This window comes from Balaenoptera physalus, assembly GCF_965194825.1.
Source record: "Balaenoptera physalus genome assembly, chromosome: 3".
NCBI lineage: Eukaryota > Metazoa > Chordata > Mammalia > Artiodactyla > Balaenopteridae > Balaenoptera > Balaenoptera physalus.
The window spans coordinates 151,382,566-151,402,028 of record NC_138890.1 but is presented as its reverse complement, the minus strand read 5'-3'; the positions used below and the strand labels follow the sequence as shown (position 1 = coordinate 151,402,028).

The 19,463-nt window shown below is 43.7% G+C and overlaps 1 long non-coding RNA gene across 1 annotated transcript; it reads right to left on the bottom strand.

The window, feature by feature from the left end:
- Window positions 1-605: 605 nt before the first annotated feature.
- LOC309656919 lies at window positions 606-17,625 on the bottom strand. Its single transcript, XR_014261612.1, has 3 exons — window positions 12,658-17,625; window positions 8,106-8,140; window positions 606-1,476 (listed from the first exon to the last, which is right to left on the bottom strand). It is a non-coding gene; the product is annotated as an uncharacterized lncRNA (long non-coding RNA).
- Window positions 17,626-19,463: the final 1,838 nt, after the last annotated feature.

Genomic DNA, 19,463 nt, shown 5'->3' with positions numbered 1-19,463 from the left:
AAAGGGGGAGCATTCCTTGAGAAGTGAGTCACTTCCAGGGCTGAGGAGTGGCTGTGTTTTTAATTTATCTGTTGAACTTCAGTCATGATGAGTAATAATCCTATAGAGAATATCTGTTCTTCACAGGAATGTCAATACCTGAAGCAGAGTGAGGGGTTTGTGGGCTTCCACATAGGACTCAGGAACTCCAGATCTTAAATGGCCAATGAAAAAATGCCTTTTACAGTCACGATAATACCAGAGAACAGTAAGGTTTTATGCCTGGTTTTTGTTTCTTGTTTTTGTTTTCTCCAGTAAACACACTAAAATATAACATAAATATGCTCTTGATTTATAAAAGCTAGGAAAATTGAGTGTTCCTTAATTGCCTTTCTTCTCCCATAATTGAATTTCTGTTTGTGTTGATGCTTACAGGAAAGGGAGGGAGGGATCTGAAGTCCCCTGAACACTTAACTTTGTCAGATCATATGTCCAGAGCGTCACATATTTTATCTCATTTACCTCATATGCCACCCAAGGAGATATGAGGCCTTATTGCTTCAGTCTTACAAAGAATATGAGATTCAGAGAAGCTATTTAGCTTTCCAAGGTCACAACATTAGTAAGTTTTATATAATCTGTCTGTCTTTAAAGACTGCACTCCTCCTATGACCTTGTTTCCTTGAACCAGCTCAAAGTATTAACTAAAAATGGTGAAACGGTGATTTTTCTTCTTGACCTACCATAAAGATGAAACCAACATTGGTTGTATTCTTGTAGATTACACTATTATGTTAAGCCATGAAAAAAATCAAAGAAACTCATTGTCTTGTACTTTCACTCATTTATTTTTTTGTAGGTGCAGTTTGCTTCTTTGTTTTGTAGATTGAATTCAAGATTCATTCTCAGTCTACTTTCGAGATAACCCAAAGTAATTTACAAGCTGAAGCACAATGTAAAATATGACATCTACATCAGAAATAGAAATGAGTTGGTCAAAAGGAACTAATCCATTCATTCAGTCATTCAGCAAGTATATATTAACCAGGTACTTCTCTAGAAGTCATCTTACCAGAATCAAGATTAGCCTATTATTATAATTAAGTATAGAATAATGTTCTGTAACAAGGAAAGGGAAGGGAAGTGTGTTATACTACAAAGTTTGCATTTTCTAATAAGTTAAAACTATAAACTTCACACTAGAGATAAAATATTCCCAGAACAAAAATCAAGTAGATGAGTCTTATGGATCTTTACAGAAAGGGCATGAGTAACCTAGGGGAGAAAATCAAAACTACCATTTTGCAAAGGACAAGACATGCCGTTCAAATGGACAACTCTTGAATCAATCTTCCATACGCTTACGCTTTATAGGACTTACAGGCTTAGTCATCAAACAACATGGGTCAATAACTGGCACCGAGAAGCATCTCTGAAGCATCAGACAATAGTACAAATTTCCAGTCCTCGTGCTACACAGGGAAAAATATCTTCACCCTAGAAAATTTGTTTTTCAACAGTGAATTCAATAAAAAGATGATACCAATCATCTAGACATGCTATGGTAAGCTTTCAAAATAAATATACATTAGGCCTAAAATATTCACCATAACATGTATTAGGTGTTGTTTAGTTTTTGTGTTGTGCAGTTTGGGTGACAACTTCTCAAATTACATAAAGACGAAAAAAATGTCTCAGACATATTTGAAGAAACACCATTTGTTTCTTTGTGATAGACCCTGATTCTTCCAGCCTCCTTCCTACACCACCCACTTATTGCTGATTTGTAGTTGAGAAAAAATTGAAAAAAATAGTTATTCGCGAAAATGCAGGGAAATTGCAAACACAGAGGTAATACAGTGATGAAGATGAGGCCTCTGTTTCATGATTCTTCTTAAAATATGGCTATCGTTCTTGGACCTCTCCCTACTTGATATTCTGCAAGCATTTGGCATTTTTGACAACCTCACTGTTTTTTAGATCCTGTCCTCATTGCTTTTAGGATACAAGTGCTTTAGTGATTATCTCCTTCCCTTTTGGATTACTCCTCACCCTTACCCTCTCTTCTTTCAGCAACACACCTGGACTGTCATGCCCTAGTGCCCCCTCTAAAATAGACAATTGACCCTCTGCTCTGTTCAGTCTACCTCTTCCTGAGGGAAACTCACTCCTATTGTTTCTATTGACACCTCAATTTCTCCATGAACACTGTCTTTCACAGAGTTGCAGTTCAAACTGTGCCATCTGAGGTTCCGGCTTGCTCGGTAGGTATTTAATGGGCTCTATCACCAGCATCTCAAATACAACATGGCAGAAACAAAGCACATTTTCTTGCATTAGGTCTTATCCTACACACCGTGTGTTAGGCAATGGCACCATCATTCTCCTAGATACGCAGAAAATTATTTGCACACATTGTTAACTTTACCTCAACAATTTCTAGAAAGGTGATGTTTTAACGCCATTTTGGTCATGAACCACTTCGGGAATCCAATAAAGGTCATGTGCCCCTGTGGTGGTTATGAGAATGAGCCTCTCAGATCTCCAGCTGCAGGGGGCGCCATTCACCGGGGGCCCTGGCTGCTGTGCTCAGAGTAGAGCTGCTGCCTTTGAGCCTCAGCTATGCTTCTAACGGGCTGTTCCCAGATGGTTACTAAACACAGCAGGAATACTAAGGCACAGCTGTTCCTGGGAGACTAGGGACTCCCCTGATTAGTAATTTGGCTGGAGGATTCCACTGTGGCCTTTTTGAAGCTTCCTTAGATGGAATGGCATTCTGAAAGGATTCCACCGGAGCTTCCTTCCTTCCTTCTCTCTCTGAAGACTCTCCCAGCCTCTTCCAGCTCCCTCCCCATTTTCTCCCACAGGCATTTTAGCTAAGACATTTCTTAAATGTTTAATATGATCTTGGCATCTGCTTGTTGGGGGATGCGGGCTGACAGAATATTCTCCCCAGTTAAATTCATACTTACACTTCCACAAAGTTTGACACACAACTTTTGAGGTTTGTGCATCCCCAGAGTTCACTCATGGGACTTATAGGAACCCCTCGGCCACCATGTTAAGAACTCTCCTTAGAACCTGCCCTTTTCATTCCACCCCCACTACCTTCCCTTAACATCCTATTCATCTTTCACCTGATACCTAAGACAGTCTTATAATTTATATTTCTCCTTCCAAATATCTTTTTTTTTTTTTTTTTTTTTTTTTTTTTTTTTTTTTACAATCTTTTTTTTTTTTTTTTTTTTTTTTTTTTTAATTTATTTATTTATATTTATTTATGGCTGTGTTCGGTCTTCGTTTCTGTGCGAGGGCTTTCTCCAGTTGTGGCAAGTGGGGGCCACTCTTCATCGCGGTGCGCGGGCCTCTCACTATCGCGGCCTCTCTTGTTGCGGAGCACATGCTCCAGACGCGCAGGCTCAGTAATTGTGGCTCACGGGCCCAGCTGCTCCGTGGCATGTGGGATCTTCCGGGACCAGGGCTCGAACCCATGTCCCCTGCATTGGCAGGCGGATTCTTAACCACTGCGCCACCAGGGAAGCCCCCAAATATCTTTTTAGAATCTATTATTCATGATCTTTTAACTTTTTTCTGAAGAGAAAATCTACTTGCATCACTCATCTGTTCACAAACCACCATTACTTGGAGGATAGCCCATTGATCAAGGTCATGTCTGCTCTACCCAACGTTCCATCATCCCTCTTCAGGCACAATGGGGTTTTTGTCATCCCTTATGTTGCTCGCATATCCTAAAATGGCCTTTCTCCTAGTTTTGCAGGTTAAAAATGATCCTCCTCCTTTTAGGCCCAGTTTGAATGCCACTTCCCTCCTGAAGTCTATTTTATACCTTTATCTCAATGTCCGTCATAAATGGTTTTATGAGGAGCTGCCTTTCCCACTACATTGTAGATTCCACACAGACTGTTTATGAATGCTTTCCTCCCCACACAGCAATGCCTTTCCCATAGCAAGTGCTCAGTAAGTATTTGTTGACCTGAACTACACCCAAAATCCTACAGAATGAACTCAATACTCGTCACACTGGCATTTAAGACATTCCATAATCATGCTCCATACAGCACTTTCTCCACCATAGCAAGGTTGTCCTCAAGAAACCTTACACAAGGGTGATTTTTATCCCAGCAAATTGACCACCATCTAGTGTCTGGTAGTCAGCCTCAGAAACCAAAAGCGGATCTTTCCCATGAGCCAAAGTCATGATGTAGAACACCAGAATGTCTGTTTATTATTTTACAGCAAGAAATTCTTGTTGTGGAGACTAGAATACATGAAGCATCTATGATCAGTAACTATCTCTCTGCAGGCAAATCTAAAAGGAATGCTAAGTTACAATCAAAAGAATGTGTGGTGAGTCAGAAAGAGAAGAAGAATCAGATTAATTGACTATTTAATAAGATCCTTTATTCATTTATTTATTCATCTAATTGAATATCTACTCAAGCCCTCTGAGGCTGGCATCTCCCCATCTCCCCATACTATGTTCTTACCTATGAGACCAGAAGACTATAAATCATTTGGGTAAAACTCTCTTCTTGACAGAGTTTGATGGGGATGGCCAAATTTCATTTGCTAGGCTTTTAAGACTGACTAACCCTACTTTTTATGATTGTTTTCTTCCTATGTGTTGATTTTATATATTGTTTCGTGTTACAGTGCACTCTCCTAGGTCAGTAATACAGCTTGGTATTTAAGGTGACCTGGCATAGCTAAGCTCTGGCCCATTATGTATCGAATGGCCTCTTTCCTCTGTGTCCTTGGGAGAGTACATCACTGTGGCCTCCTTGCTATCCTCCAAGCATCTTCCACTTGTCCCCTTTACAGAGGGGCCAGCCCTGGCCAGCCTGCGTACTTTTGCTGATAACACACCTCACTCAACTCTGCCACAGGACATTCTTCCTACGTGACCCACCTGTGCCCCCACCTCTACCTTTCCAAAGCCTGCTCCCTCCTTTAAGATTCAGATCAGATTCCAGTTTCTCCATGTTGCCCCCTCCAATCACTCCATCTCATTTGTGAAGTCTCCCTTATTAGAACTCTCATTCATTCTGAATACCACTTATTGGTCACTTCACCTGTGCTACTTGGGTTTTTATTTAACCCTCTACTGAGTGAATATGATGTATCATCAGCTAAGTTATAAACTCCTTGGAAACAAGAATTTTGCCTTATAAACTAACAGTTCAGATAACTATAATGCACTTAGAGAGAGAGGGAAGACTTTCCTCTGGGACTTTCCTGGCGGTCCAGTGGTTAAGGCTCTGTGCTCCCAGTGCGGGGGGCGTGGGTTCAAGCCTTGGTTGGGAAAGTAAGATCCCGCATGCTGCGCAGCACGGCCAAAAAATAATAAAATTAAGTAGTTAGGAAAAAAAAAAGCTGTTTAGAATGTTATCTCTTTCAGTGGAACTAGACTGGAAAATACAAAAGTGTGTTGTGCAGTCTTGACTTTCCTCAATACCCCCTCTCCGGGACCTTCTGCCATCATGATATTACACCCTCTGGAATGCTCCTCCTGGCTGATCCTTCCCTCTGGTCCTGATGTTCCTCTCACTTGCTATGGGCCTTTCTGCTATAGTCCAGGCTTAAACCTTACTAGCTCCAACCCCTGCCTTCTGTCCCCCATCTCTGCCTTCCTCTCATCCCCTATGCTTTCTTGCTGTCTTGGCAGGGCCTATGGACTTCCGAGCCATCTCTCTCCTTCCTCAAACTAGCTCCATGGAGCACCCTGGCCTCCAGACTAGGAACCTGAACTCCAAGCTTCTCTCCCTCCACCCCGTCTGTTCCTCTACTCAAAATAAAACTGCATGCTCTTGCTGAGTGTGCTGCCCTTAGAGCACCTATCCCCCACTCTCCCTCCCCAACCCCAGCTGAGAGGGGGTCACCACAGGAGATGTGGAAGCATAGTGATGATTGCGCCTCCTAAGTAGCAGGTTACTGAGTCATCCAATCAGGACAAGGTGTTCAGCTCCATTCCCTTGCAGGAGTTGCATTTGCAGGAAGACTTTAGGGTTCTGGCTCCCATATGATCAGCACCTTGGCCAGCACCAAAGGAGCCAGTGGCTTCATACCGTGACAGCATGGATTTTCCAAGGCCATGTAGTTCAGACCAAGGATGACCAGGTCAACAGATGTGGGTTCCAGGACTGAACAGAGTCATGGCGACCACCAGGCACTCTTCACCATGCAAGGAAAAGAGAGGATCTGGGCAGCCCTGATTCTCACATGTGCATTCACTGGTAGGAGCTGGAGACTGGGCGTGACTACGTCTGAAAGGCTGCCTCTTGCTCCTGTTGACTCTGGCAGCAGAATTCAAGATTATGTGCAAGCAGAGGACAGATGAACTCAAAGATGGGAAAGTGGAGGCTCTCTAGACCCCATCGTTGAAGAAGAGAAACAAAGTAGGAGGTTGTCCACTTAGGCCTTACTTACCCCAGGAAACACTCTCAGTCAAGTCTACTCTCTAAATAGCTCTACTCTGAGAATGCAGATGTGGCTGAATCAGTAAGAAATCAATAGGAAATGGCTCTCCTTTCTCGTGCAGCCCTGGGCCAATCCCTCTGAGTATAACTATTGTACTTCCTGGTCTTTTCAGGGAAACTGAGGCTGAGAAAGGGTAAGACTCTGAGACAACAGCCAGGAAAAAAAAAATGTCCTTTGAAGGGGTTGTCCTTCCCTAGGCGAAGAGCTACTTTGGCAGCCTCTGTAAATGCCAGCAGGCCAGGTGGGGCCCCTGCTGTACTCTTATGTGGGAGCTTACCCTCTACCCCTTCTCCCCACAAGTCAGATAGACGTCAGAGAGGACCTGACACCCACCAAGCATGAGATTCCAGAAGCAGGGGCATTGGCAGACGATGGGGTCCCCAGTGCTGCCCCTCAGATGGGACACATATTCTCAACCACAGTGGTATTCATGGTTTTGAAATGGCCTGTTTTTCCATTAAAAACAAAAAAAGATAAAGTATTAACAACTTGCCTGGAGTCACACAGCTAGTAAGAGGTAAAGCCAAGACTTGAACTTGCTTTGTCAGATACATAACCACTACACAGAAGTTAACTAAGTAAACGTCAAAAATATTTTTTCTATTATTTTAAATATAGTTTAATGAAAATCTTTCAGAAATGGAGCATACATTTCCATAGATTCAAAAATAGAGAAAATGAAACTCATTTCTGCTCCCTAGTTACTGAGCAAAAACAAGAGGTTGTCATGGTATGATCCCAGTTTAACATCAAACAAACTCCCCTAGACCTTGCAGATGGGTGAACGTGGGGAGGAGACAGCGGAACCTCAGTCAAGCTGCACTGCTTTCTTTACATGACTTTGTCCCAACCCCCCCCCCCAAATGTGAGCAAATGCACATATTTGGGCTTGTCTATTGGTACAACTTGTCTCCCCTCAGCATACACTGGGAGCAGCCTGCATCACCTCCAGGCAGGGCCACCGTCCTGCTGCCTTCTGTGCACAAGTGTCCTTGTGTAGGCACCTCCCTGCATGAACACACCTTTCTAAGAGCGGTGTATGTCCTGAGCTTCCAGGCTTGTTGCCTGGAGGTTCCGCCTTGATGGAAACCCTAATGCCAGTGATTTCTTCTAAGTCTTGTGTAAGAACCACATTGAGCTCCTGTGATCCAGATTTTGTGAGAAGCCAGAGGTTTACTTTCTGTTACAGCCTATGGAAAGTGGTTGCTGTCAAATCAACGTTTTCCTTTCTTTCTTTCTTTTTTTTTCATTATCCTCTTATTTTTGGTCTGCCTTTGGCGCAAACCTGTTTTTCTTCATCTGGTAAAATCTACTTCCTGCTACAATATTATTTGATTTTGAGCCTACCAATTATTTTATGGTCAATTTTAACACATTATTTAATGCCCTGGAAAATAGCATTTTAGCCAGTTCCTGATTCAGTTATTATCATGAATATACAGTATTTGATTCTTATATAAAATATGGTTCCATGTCTAGAATTGTTTTTTTATCATTGTTATGACTCTAGACTTAATATTTCACTGGCTCTGACCATGTCTCTAGCTCCCACTGGGACATCCTCTTTCTCTTCCTGGCTTTCTATACTGCTTCTCATCTGAAGAGAAGGAGAAACCAGAGTCAGGTACTTGTTCAGAAGCCTGGTCCAGGAGAGCCAATAAATCTGAGAGAAGAACCAGGGAAGTGAATACATGGCTTTATTCAGGGCAGAGTTTCATAAGTGAGGCTTTCTAATACTTACTTCTGAGTCAGGGCTATACTTCGGAGAGCTGAAGATGTAAGGCAGGTAAGTGGGGTATCTCATTCCTTTGGTAACCCCACAGCAACCCCAAAGGACAAAGGTGACCTTTTGTTGATTGTCAGTAGACTGGATTCTGTCATTTACCTGAGGTCTTTCCTTGAAAAGACTCACACATTTCTAGTTATGCTAGTGGTATCTTGGTTGAGCAAAAATGTGCGAAGCAAAAGGACAGAAATATAATATGTGGCCATGACAACTTTTCTCCCCAAACCAGATTCTGGCTAGCAGAGTGGTTAATGACTTGTTTGTGAGGCTCTGATATTTCTGGACTTCCTAACGTGGCATTCCAATTATTTGGGTAATGTTGGGCCTGGGAAATGTCCCCTCACATTTCTTTTTGTCTTGGTCACGTCTTAACTCTTGTCTTTCTTCACTGGTGCTGTGAACTAGAGGCTAGGGCCCTCTCCTAAACACTGTAACGCCCACTCTAAACACCAGGACTAAAGTGGAATAGTCCTCACAGTCAGGGATTTATGGCCCAAATTCCTCCAAATTACATTCAATAATGAGCAAACCCTTCTGATTCAGAGGACCTCCAGTTAATTAATCACAGGACCCAACTAAAATCATTTTTGGCAGATGTTGTCCAAAACCTAATTGGTTCATAACCAATTATCTCATAAAACAGGTACATTTATTTAGAAACTAAAACAAGTACATCTTTCAATTAATGCATCCTGGCAGTTTCATCATAACACTGCTTTGATCAAAACTATGTTATCTGTGGGCATATTATCCAGGTTTTATACAGTCATTGAGGGGAACAAGTAACAACTGCTCCAACACTTTACAGGCCCAAAGCTTCTTTTCATGCTCTACAGTGTAAAATTTTCAGGACTTAATTAATCATTTTTTCAAGTACCAGAAAAGCCCCCAAACTATTTTCTGAGCACAATTCTAGTTTTCTGCATCTGGCCTCCATGCAGTGGTCGGATGGCTATCAATGCAAGTAGATAGCATATTTTGTCTACTCGCATTTCATAAAATAGTATCAAATTGCCATCTGTTTATTTTTTATTTCCAAAGGACACTGTTCTATCCTTGATTGACATACTGCCTTTCTTTAATATAAGACAGTGTCCAAAAATATAACGCCAAACTGTCAAGTGTCCAATTCTCATCAAAATCTCAGGCTGAGATTGTTGGACAGTCATTTAAAATATATGACATACATATGACCCAACTCCACATAAAGTCTATCCTTTGATCAAAGTTGACATCGGAAGGCCCAGAACTGAAACAAGTGGTCTTGGCCTCTGCAGAATTGCCTTTCCTGAGCTGTACTGTAGGTGTCATGCCCTTGGCTTTGATCTAGACACTAGAGGAAAAGCCTTATGAGACTAGATGCCACATGTGCTGTAGGAATATGGCTTGAAGACATTGCACTCTCAGTCACTCAGTGCACCTTTTATGAACCTACTGTGAAATGCATTTTGGGATCCCTGCTAACATTATCTATAGCCACCCGAAGAGACATAAACTTTGTTAAAGGCAGGGGTGTCACTTACTCTGGGCTGCAATAATGGGTAGGTTCCTCCCGTCTGGATATCAATATGACAGTGCCTGGAGGAGCCTCTTAACTCAGGACTTTATGGATCCATTAAAAAGACCAGTGGGGACCATATACTTTACACTATACTGTAAACCTGAACCTTGCTTAGTTACGATGACGGGGGATTCTGGACAATGGGGCTGTGGTATCAGTTCCCAGACCTGAATAAAAGGCCTGGCTGGTTGGGACTTTGAGAATCGTTTTGTTTTACTCCTCCTCTTGCCTTTGTTCCATTCCTGCTGGCGAATGTGCTCTACCCTGTTCTTGCCCCACCCAGGGCTGAGCTGGAATCTTCTTGTTTCAGAGTACTTTCTGTGAGAGTCTGTTGTGCCCTTGCTCACATTGACATCACACGAGTCTTCAGCAACTGCGGGCTGAGGAGGACACCTCTGCAAGTGCCCTGCGCTAAGTTCATTTCCAAGCCCAAGGACAGCAAACTGCCTCTTTCCTTCCTCCGTGTTCCCAGTCTATGCTCTCCAGGAAGGCTGGTTCAGCTTGCGCACTGCGGCAACAAGAGGGTTTATGTTTGTTTCTTTGGCCTTGAAACAGTAATTTTCTGCTGAATCACACTTTGGGCAGACAGTTGGGGCACCAAGACAGTCTCTGATTCTAAGAAAGAGTCTCCCCGGCTGCTGCAGCTCAGGAAGACACCTGCCGAACAATTTCACTCCTAGTGGTGGGAGGAACAGGGCTGTGGTGCTTTTGAACTTGAATTTGAAGCCTGGCTTTGCCTCCTACTAGCTGTGTGATCTCAGGCAAGCTAGGCAACCTCTCTGAGGCTTGGTTTCTTCATTTCTAAATAGTACTTACCTTGGCAAGGTTGAAGTAAGGGTTGCAAACTACTTCTTCTCTTGAAGAATGGAGGTGGGGAGGGGAGAGGAGAGGGTGAGATAGATCTGTACGTGTCTTTTTCAATAAGAATGAAAAACCACATCTCCCTTTTTTCCCTTGGACTCTCAGAAAACTTAAGAGATAAATTGGATATTCAGTTTGAGCAGTACAGTAGATAAAATCTTCTGCCCCACAATTTTGAATGTTTACTTCTCCTGGATCTTTTTGTTCCTACTTTTACCTATTTCTGGGTCCTCCTTTTTAACTCATATTTATGGTTCATTATTTCATGTGGATTCTCTTTATTCATGTGAGTTTTGAGCTCTGCTTGAGGTTTGAAGAATGTCTCAAATCTTTTATGGAACGAGATGTGGTGCACACATAAATATGTAAATATGTATATATTGCTTGTTCAGAGACGTTGCTGTGAACATTTTTGTGGCACTGTATAATAATATAATAGAGAAAGCAATCTCGCACCCTGTCTTTCTTACTCCTCCCAGCGACCTTGTGAAATAGACGTTATTAATTCCATTTCTTAGAGGAGGCAGCTTGGGCTCCGGGGCTGGCTTTCTTCAGATCACTTAACCTCTCCCAAGGGTCAGAATTTCACGTGCGACCCAAGCCTTTTGAATCCCAGCCTAATGCTCTTTCTTCTGCCGCGGAGCTGCCCCTCCAGAGAGTTATTAACTATTTCAGATTAGCTATTGGGCCTAATAAATAACACCCATAGCAAGAGCCCAGGCTACGTGCCGGGCATTTTCCATGCATTATCTCATTTAGTGCTTCCCACAAGCCAACCGTGCAGCCGCTGTGTCAGCCTCTCTTATAAACCATGAACTACATGGAGGCAGGCTCTCCAAGGTCCAGGTCAGTAAGAGGAGGGTTGGGATTTGAACCCAGGTTAGCGGGACTCTAGAGCTCTCGCTCTTATCCACTACCCTCCAAGGGCATCAGCTCTGTCACCGAGTGACACTTCCTGGGAGCCGTGTTCAAAGGACTCTGGGCCTGTGTGATGTCGCTGTGTGGCTGTGAGAGAAGCAGACGGCAGCAGCAGGCTGTTCCTGCTCCCCTGACCTCTCCCCACGAGGAAGCCGGCTCTAGGCAGGCAGCCGGATGGCCGGGCCACTAACCTGTCGCGGCCCATTAAAGTCTCAGGACACTGTGATCTCATTGGGGTCTGTGAGGACTGGCCACCATCACCGCCTTTGAGTCCCAATTCACGCTGTCCTTGAGGGTCAGCCTGTGCACTGTGATTTTCTTAGCATTCTCTTTGCTGTCTGCTTTAAGACCTTCACATATATGGCAGTAATAACAAAATATGCATTCCAGGTACTGGCCCTTAGAAGCGTCCTGGGACTGTTTTTGGAAGTATAATTATTACCTTGAAGTCTATTCTTTTTATCTTTGGGATTTATTCAGCTTTTGGAGGCTTTTACCTTAAGATATGCTTTTGGGTTACAATAAACAAGGCTAAATATTTCTGGATATATTCAAAGAGGGTGTGCTTTTTCATCTTGATAGGGGTACCAACTCTTTTAATGTTAGTAGGGTTATTTTATTTTCTCTGTGGGCTGTTGCCCCTCTTGGCCGAAGCTCCAGGCTTGTCTGTGTTGCTCTATCCCCAGCTCCTAGCAACACCTGAGGTCCAACCTCCATCCACCACCGCATAACTGATCGCAGGCAGCTCCACAACTTCTTGAAGCTTTGGTTTTGTTTAGGTTCTTTCAGCCATAAAGTGGGGATAATAATCACCCTTTCTACCTCTCGGGTTGTTAAGAAGCTCTAATGAGATACTGTATGTTAAAGTGCTTTTAAAACCATGTGTTGCCATGAAAATGTAAGATCACCACTGTGGTCCCGGGTGCAGACTTCTGATAAAGGGCATGCATGGGCTTAAGGGATATGCCAGCATTAATTACCAAGGCATTTGGGCCTGCAGCCTAATTACCTGGAAGAAGAGTGGAGAATTCTATAACTCTGTCATTTTGCCTACCTGTCATGAATCACAGGCATTGATTGTGGAACTGAGGTTTGGATGACCAGCATTTTTATCCAGATCGTCACAATCAAGTCTGCAGAGATATGGGAAGAACAGGGTGTTGTGAGTGCAGCTTCCTTTATAGTAACATGATTCATTCTTCTTGAAACAGGGGTTGGCAAATTACAACCAGTGGGCCAAATCCAGCCCACCACCTGTTATTTAAACACCCCACAAGCTAAGAATGACTTTTATAATTTTAAATAATTGTAAAAAGGTCAAAAGAAGAATAATATTTTGTGGCACATGAAAATTACATGGAATTCAAATTTCAGTGTCTATAAAGTTTTGAATTTTATGTATAAAATTTGTGAAAATTTGTTTTCTCTCCTGTTCTATAAATACCTACATAATAGTCTCACTTTTGCCTGGCAAAGTCTAAAATATGTACTATCTATCTGGCCCTTTGCACAAAAAGTTTGCTGACCCCTGTCTTGAAGCATTCATTCTGCACTCGAATCCAAGGCACTAAGAGGGTCTCATCAATTTGAATGCTGCCATGCCACTCAGGGACTTAATTTGTGCTGAGACTCTAAGGGAAAGATGTTCTATATACAGAAAAGGCTGAGACTTGGGCACTGAACGGGCAGAAGGGTCCGTTTGGGACTCAGCCAGGATGAGAATGGGCCAAACAAGAAAACGTGATAGGGAGGAAAAGAGAGATGTATAAAGCTAGCAGTGGAAGAAACCAGTTCCGCAGTCCCCTTGGTGATGCGATGTGACCCAGATCTGACAAGGCTCTGTGTGTGGTCCCAGTTCTCTCCCCACTGGACTCAACACTGTTTATTCCATTGTCGTCTTCCATTACTGAACAATAGGTGTTTTCCTAATGCTCTCTTGGGAGACACAGAAGAAGGGAGTTTGCCATGTTGAATGCACAGCACTTTGTGCCCCTTACCCTCCCCTGGGCTTTCCTCCACGCCCCCTCCCCACTCCGCAGCCATCCCTCCTCTGCTCAGAAGCCCATCTTCCTCTCCCCCTGCCCTAGTTGCTCCCAGCCTCTGAGAACCGGCAGGCCCCATCAGTCTCCACCACTCTCGCCTTCCCTCTGGGCCTTTGGCTTCCCCCCAAGTCTGGGCCAACCCTGCATGCCCACACTCACCGCTTAACTCTGCCTTGAGGTTTGCCAGCAAGCTCCCTCCGTGTTGGGGGGAGGAGGCAATAAACGACTTATGAGCTTTCCCAACCCACGGAGCCGAGGCGCCCTGAGCACCTCCGTCGGCGGTTTGGAAGTCTTGGCCAGTGATGCCGTCTCTGCGGATTTCTCACACACGGGAGGACAGAGACATGCCTGAGGAAAACGGAGCCAGGCCCGGGCCAGAGATGGAGAGCAGAGCCAGAGGAATATTTTCCCTGGCACCTGACAAGACCCAGTGCGTGGGGCTGAGTTCTGGAGAAACGGGCAAAGGCAACCGCAGAAGTAACAGGGACTGTACCAGGCTGGACGAAAACATAATTGCTGTGGTTCCGGGGGATGCCTGCACACCACGGCTGTCCATTCCCTGTCAGGCCTCATCAAGTCTGCAGTTCACATTCGCTAGGTACGTTGTGCAATGTTGTGACACCAATTAAGCTACTTCACCTAGCTTTGCTAAGAGGGACAGACCCAGGAGAACTGAAGAAGTGGAGGGCAGTGTACAAATCACCAAAGCTCCGTGCAGTTAATGACCTGGGTAAGTTCACCGAACAACCCTTTGATTAAGGAGGAACGCATTCCCGGGGGACCTGGGAGGACAGCTGAGCCACCTGTGGAACCAAGGACAGAATGTCGCTGAAGCCTTTCCGACAAGTGCCCTTTCCTGGGAATACTCTATTGTAAGAAAATGAAAGCTTACATTTTTGCCACCAACTCCTTTAAGCAGAAATGAAGTCTCAGTGAGTAAAATAACCCTGATTAGCACAGCACTACAGAGAAGCCTCCAGGGTCTGATTTCACAGCCCCTCTGGACTTTCTCTTCAGGCAGTTAAGCGTTCACAAGAAAATCCCTTCTTTTTATGTGGCTTCTCCAGCTGCATCATTTTGTGAAACAATTTTTGAAAGACAAAACACAATAAAGCCCCACACTTGTACTTCTCTTATCTTCGATGCCTCTTGAAATTTCCAACTAATCTCTAATATGCGTAATTTCTCCCCATCCTCAAGCCTCAACCATTAAATTTAAAAAAAAGAAAAGGGGGGCAGGGGGAGAGATGTCCCTTGTGTTACTCAGCAAGAGTGTGTGATTTGTAAGATTCTAAAAATCCTTCCAGCCCTGCTTATTTTGACAAAACTACTTAACACTTCAAGCAATGAACCACGGGGCATAAAAGTATAATCTGCAGAGAAAACCTTAATCCTCTGTAGTAACCTATTTGAATCTCTTCAAAAACATTTTGGTGTGTAGGCCTGGAGAATTAAGTCAATTGTTTGATCGGAGAAGAAAGGCAATTAGGGCTCTCTCTTGATCTTTCTGGTTGAATTCTACTCAGGGGCAGCCAATGTTCTCAACAGCTCCATTTGAGACCCCTATTATTATAATAATAGAGGTGAGCATTAGAATTGCTACATTTAAGGGTCTTGCTGCATTTTCATTATGAGTTGTTTTATCTGAGAGTTTCCAACTGTGATGGGCTAATATTCAGCCTACAAATATTAGCAAGCTGGGTTTTCTGGTTTTTGTCTTTAAACTTCATTTAAAACTTTTTCTTTAGTCGGACAAATATTTCAGCAGAAACGAAACTTTCAGAAGCAGCTGCTTGGGTGATGGGGGATGGATGTGTTCGTTCACGGCTGGGTTACTGACAGAGATCTGATGGGCGGGGCTCTCTTCAAAGGGATGTCTCTGAGGACATTGACAGCGTAAGACAGAAATGGAGAATCTAGTCGGGGTTGTTGTGAGGGAAAACTGGGGGTTCTGCCCTTATTTGCTTATAGCAGCTCCCAAAATTCGACATAGGAGCAACAATCTAGTTGGAGGTGCCAACTGGAGCTGTGTCTAGATATACAGTTACACGGAACTGAATAAAGATCATTTGTATTTGTCCATAGCAAGGAATATTGGAGAGGGAGCTGCTGCCGGAGATTATGGAGTCTATGGTGACTAAATCCTGTCCCACAACACCCATTGGTGGCATCACTGGTGACCAAGCCATTCCTCAGGTTTCTGTGGCTCTATCTCATCATCTAGAAGTAGCTCCTGGAGCTATTCTTTGTCTGCTTGCCCGTTTATGTGAACTCCCGGCCTCAGAGAGGTGTGACAGCAACAGCTTCAGGAAGACAAGAGAGACCAAGCTCCCCCGCTTCCTGCCGGATCCCACTGAGCTCGTGCTCTCCTGCTCTAGCACCGAGCTCCCAGCCAAGTCCAAGGGCAGGAGGTCCAGAGAGGGTGCAGATGCTGCAGCCTCCAATGGTCATTCTCTTCACCTTAGCCCCAGGGTTCCTGCAGGAGGGTTGCTTGGAGGACGCTGGAGTTCTGCTCTAGGGTAGTTGAGGCTTGTGGAAGCATGGCAAGGAGGAGTCTGGTTATTTTTATTCAGCCAACAGTGATGGTGAGCCCACAGAGAGCCCACGGTTCAAAGGTAGATTAGTGATGGTCCAGCCCACCAGGAGCCTGTGGTCTAGCAGGCAAAGATGGGTGAGTCAAGAGACAGTAAAATACAGTGTGACAAATGTGATTCAGGAGAGAACCCAAGGGTGTACGCTTAACCTACATTTAAGGTCCAAGGAAAGGCTTGTGAGAGATAGTTCCTGAGCTGAGGCCCAAAAGATGAGTAAGAGATAAGGAGCAAGGAGGTGGCCTATTTAGGGCCGTGCAAAGCCCTGGAGGGGAGAGAAAGGAGAAGGTGTTTATGTATCTACAACTTGCTCTGTGAGGCTGGAGTGCAGCGTGAGGGGTCCGGGACCAGCAGAAGAGGCTGGTGTCTGGGTAGGGGGAATTGAATGCGGAGATAAGGAATTTGAGCTTTATCCTACAGGCAAGGGAGAACCCATGAAATATTTTAAACAGGATAGTAACATGAAAGGATTAGCCGTTTAGAAAGAGAAGGGGAAGGTATTCACTTTCTAATGCTGCATAACAAATGACCACAAACTCAGTTGCCTAAAACAACATCCCTCATCTAGCCCCCACTGACACATAAAATTAATCATCACAATCATCTAGTCCCCAGAAGAATTAGAGAACTGGCACTGTTGAAATTATTACTTCAGGGGTGGAGGATGGGGAACCTGAAATACACATATGCCACAAAATTTGAACCTAAACCTAAAATCAAGCCTTTAGTTCTCATACAGAGCATAAAGGAAAAATGTAAATGACACCATAAGAAAGCAATGCATCACATCCAGAATGTGGGAAACTCTTGGAACAACTGACCAGGTTTCTTCAACTAAAAAAAAAGGGGGAGTGGAAGAATGTTCCAGATTAAAAGTGATGTAGAAGACGTAAAAATGAAGGCAACGTATGGATCCTGTTTGAATCAATAGTTGGACAAACCAGCTGTACATTTGAATATGGGCTGGTTATTCGAAGTTATTAAGGAGTTTTTGATAATTTTGTTAGGGGTCATAATGACATTGTGGCTAAAAAACAAAATATGTTTGATCTGAAAAAAGGTTTTTTGTCATGGGGAGTATGGTAAGGTGGACTCAACAGCTGGGTGGATTGACATCATCTCTCAAAATCAAACTAAAGGTGGGCCTCCTCGGACCCCACCATTCCTCCAGAAGGAATGAGTCACACTCTCTCTCTGATACTCTGTGTTGCGCCTTATGTGCATGGGTGTATGTGCTTCCGTTTCTAAATAGTGAGCTTCCAGGACTTCCTTGGTGGTCCAGTGGCTAAGACTCTGCCCTTCCATTGCAGGGGGCATGTGTTCAATCCCTGGGTCAGGGAACTAAGATCCCGCATGCTGCAAGGTGCAGCCAAAAAGTAAATAAATAAATAAATAAATAAATAAATAAATAAATAAATAAATAAATAAATAAAAATAACTGGTGAGCTTCCTGAGAACAAGGATGCTGCCTTCCCCAGGATTATAGCAGGTGCTACAAATACCAATAAATCTTAGAATGAATGTTCTCTAAGCCACTAATTCATATGTAAAAATGTATTTCATTTCACAGCTGTTATAATTTAACATTTCTTTTAACATAAAGGGGCATTTCTGAACCATACATAACCATGTCAGAATGAAATCAGGAACATGACAGCATTGGTTCAATATAGCATTAGTAACAGGTGGGTGAACTTTTAAAAAACTCTTGTTGGGCTGGCAAGTATTCAATTAGGGTGTTCATTGCCTGCCTCAGAAACACTTATGTTAGTGAAGGTAACATTAGTGGCTATAACGGATAAATCCCCAAGTAGTGGTTTAACACATAGATGTTTGTTTCTCATTTGAGTAAAGTCCAAGCAGTATTCTCCTATCCTTGGAGGGGAGGTGGAGGGTGGGAATGGGGGTGGAGGCTCTGCTCCACGCAGCCACTCATGTTCTCACCGATGGTAGCTTTCAAGGTCATCCTCCCTGGATGTCGGCATCCAGCCAGCAAATTGGAGTAAGGGGATGGAGAAATGGCAAACATGCTCCTGGCACCACAGCCTGGAAGCTTTTCACATTCAACGGGTGGGAACTAGCCACTTGGCTTCACTTCAACGCAGAGGCTGGAATGTGGTCCCCTGTTGGGCAGGCAATTCCTGACAATAATTCTATAAGAATAAAAATCTTTTGTGGCCAATTAAGTATCTCTTCCACACGCTGTTCGCTTAAATGTTCTGATATTTACACAAAAGAAATATTATAATGCCTAATTATGCTTTATTTCATCTTTCATAAAACAATAAATAGTGAAGGTCTAGGGAAGATTCGAGGGCTAGTAGCTTTAGGGAACGGGTCTGCAAGACTTTAGTGTGTTGTTACTCCCAGTTCAGAACAATCTCATGGAACCCAGGTAATTCACAAAGGGTCTTCTTCACTTTGTACAAGGTAACCATAGGGAAATTTCACAAACACTTCACAAACAAGGATGATGATAGAAATAATTCTGCAACAGTTGGTTGGTTTAAGAAAGCTCATCTAGAGTTGAAATAGTTCAGATGGAAGCTGAGTTCCCTCTCTGGTGTAAATATATCTCCTGTATGAAGCCTACAGTTTCAAAGCAGTGCATCCCTGGAATGGTTTCCTGTCTCCAACCTGGGAAAAACAATGTTCTCCTTTGTAGATGTATAAATACCACTGAGGTTTTTGAGTCCATTTCTAATCTGTACTTGAGCTCAGATATCTTTGTTGGGCTACAAAACCATGTATGTAACTGCTTATTCAACATCTCCACAGAGACATCCCATAGGCCCTAAAGTTCAATACAGCCAACTCAACTCAACACCTAATTCTGCTTTTCTCTAAATAGTTTGTATCTTTTTTTTTTTAAAGCTCCTAGATATTTAATTTTTATTTATTTGTATTTATTTTTGGCTGTGTTGGGTCTTCGTTTCTGTGCGAGGGCTTTCTCTAGTTGCGGCAAGTGGGGGCCACTCTTCATCGCGGTGCGCGGGCCTCTCACTGTCGCGGCCTCTCTTGTTGCGGAGCACAAGCTCCAGACGCGCAGGCTCAGTAGTTGTGGCTCACGGGCCTAGTTGCTCCGCGGCATGTGGGATCTTCCCAGACCGGGTCTCGAACCCGTGTCCCCTGCATTGGCAGGCAGATTCTCAACCGCTGCGCCACCAGGGAAGCCCAGTTTCTTTCTTGATTGTACAAAAATTAGCCTGGTGTTTGTTTGTTTATTT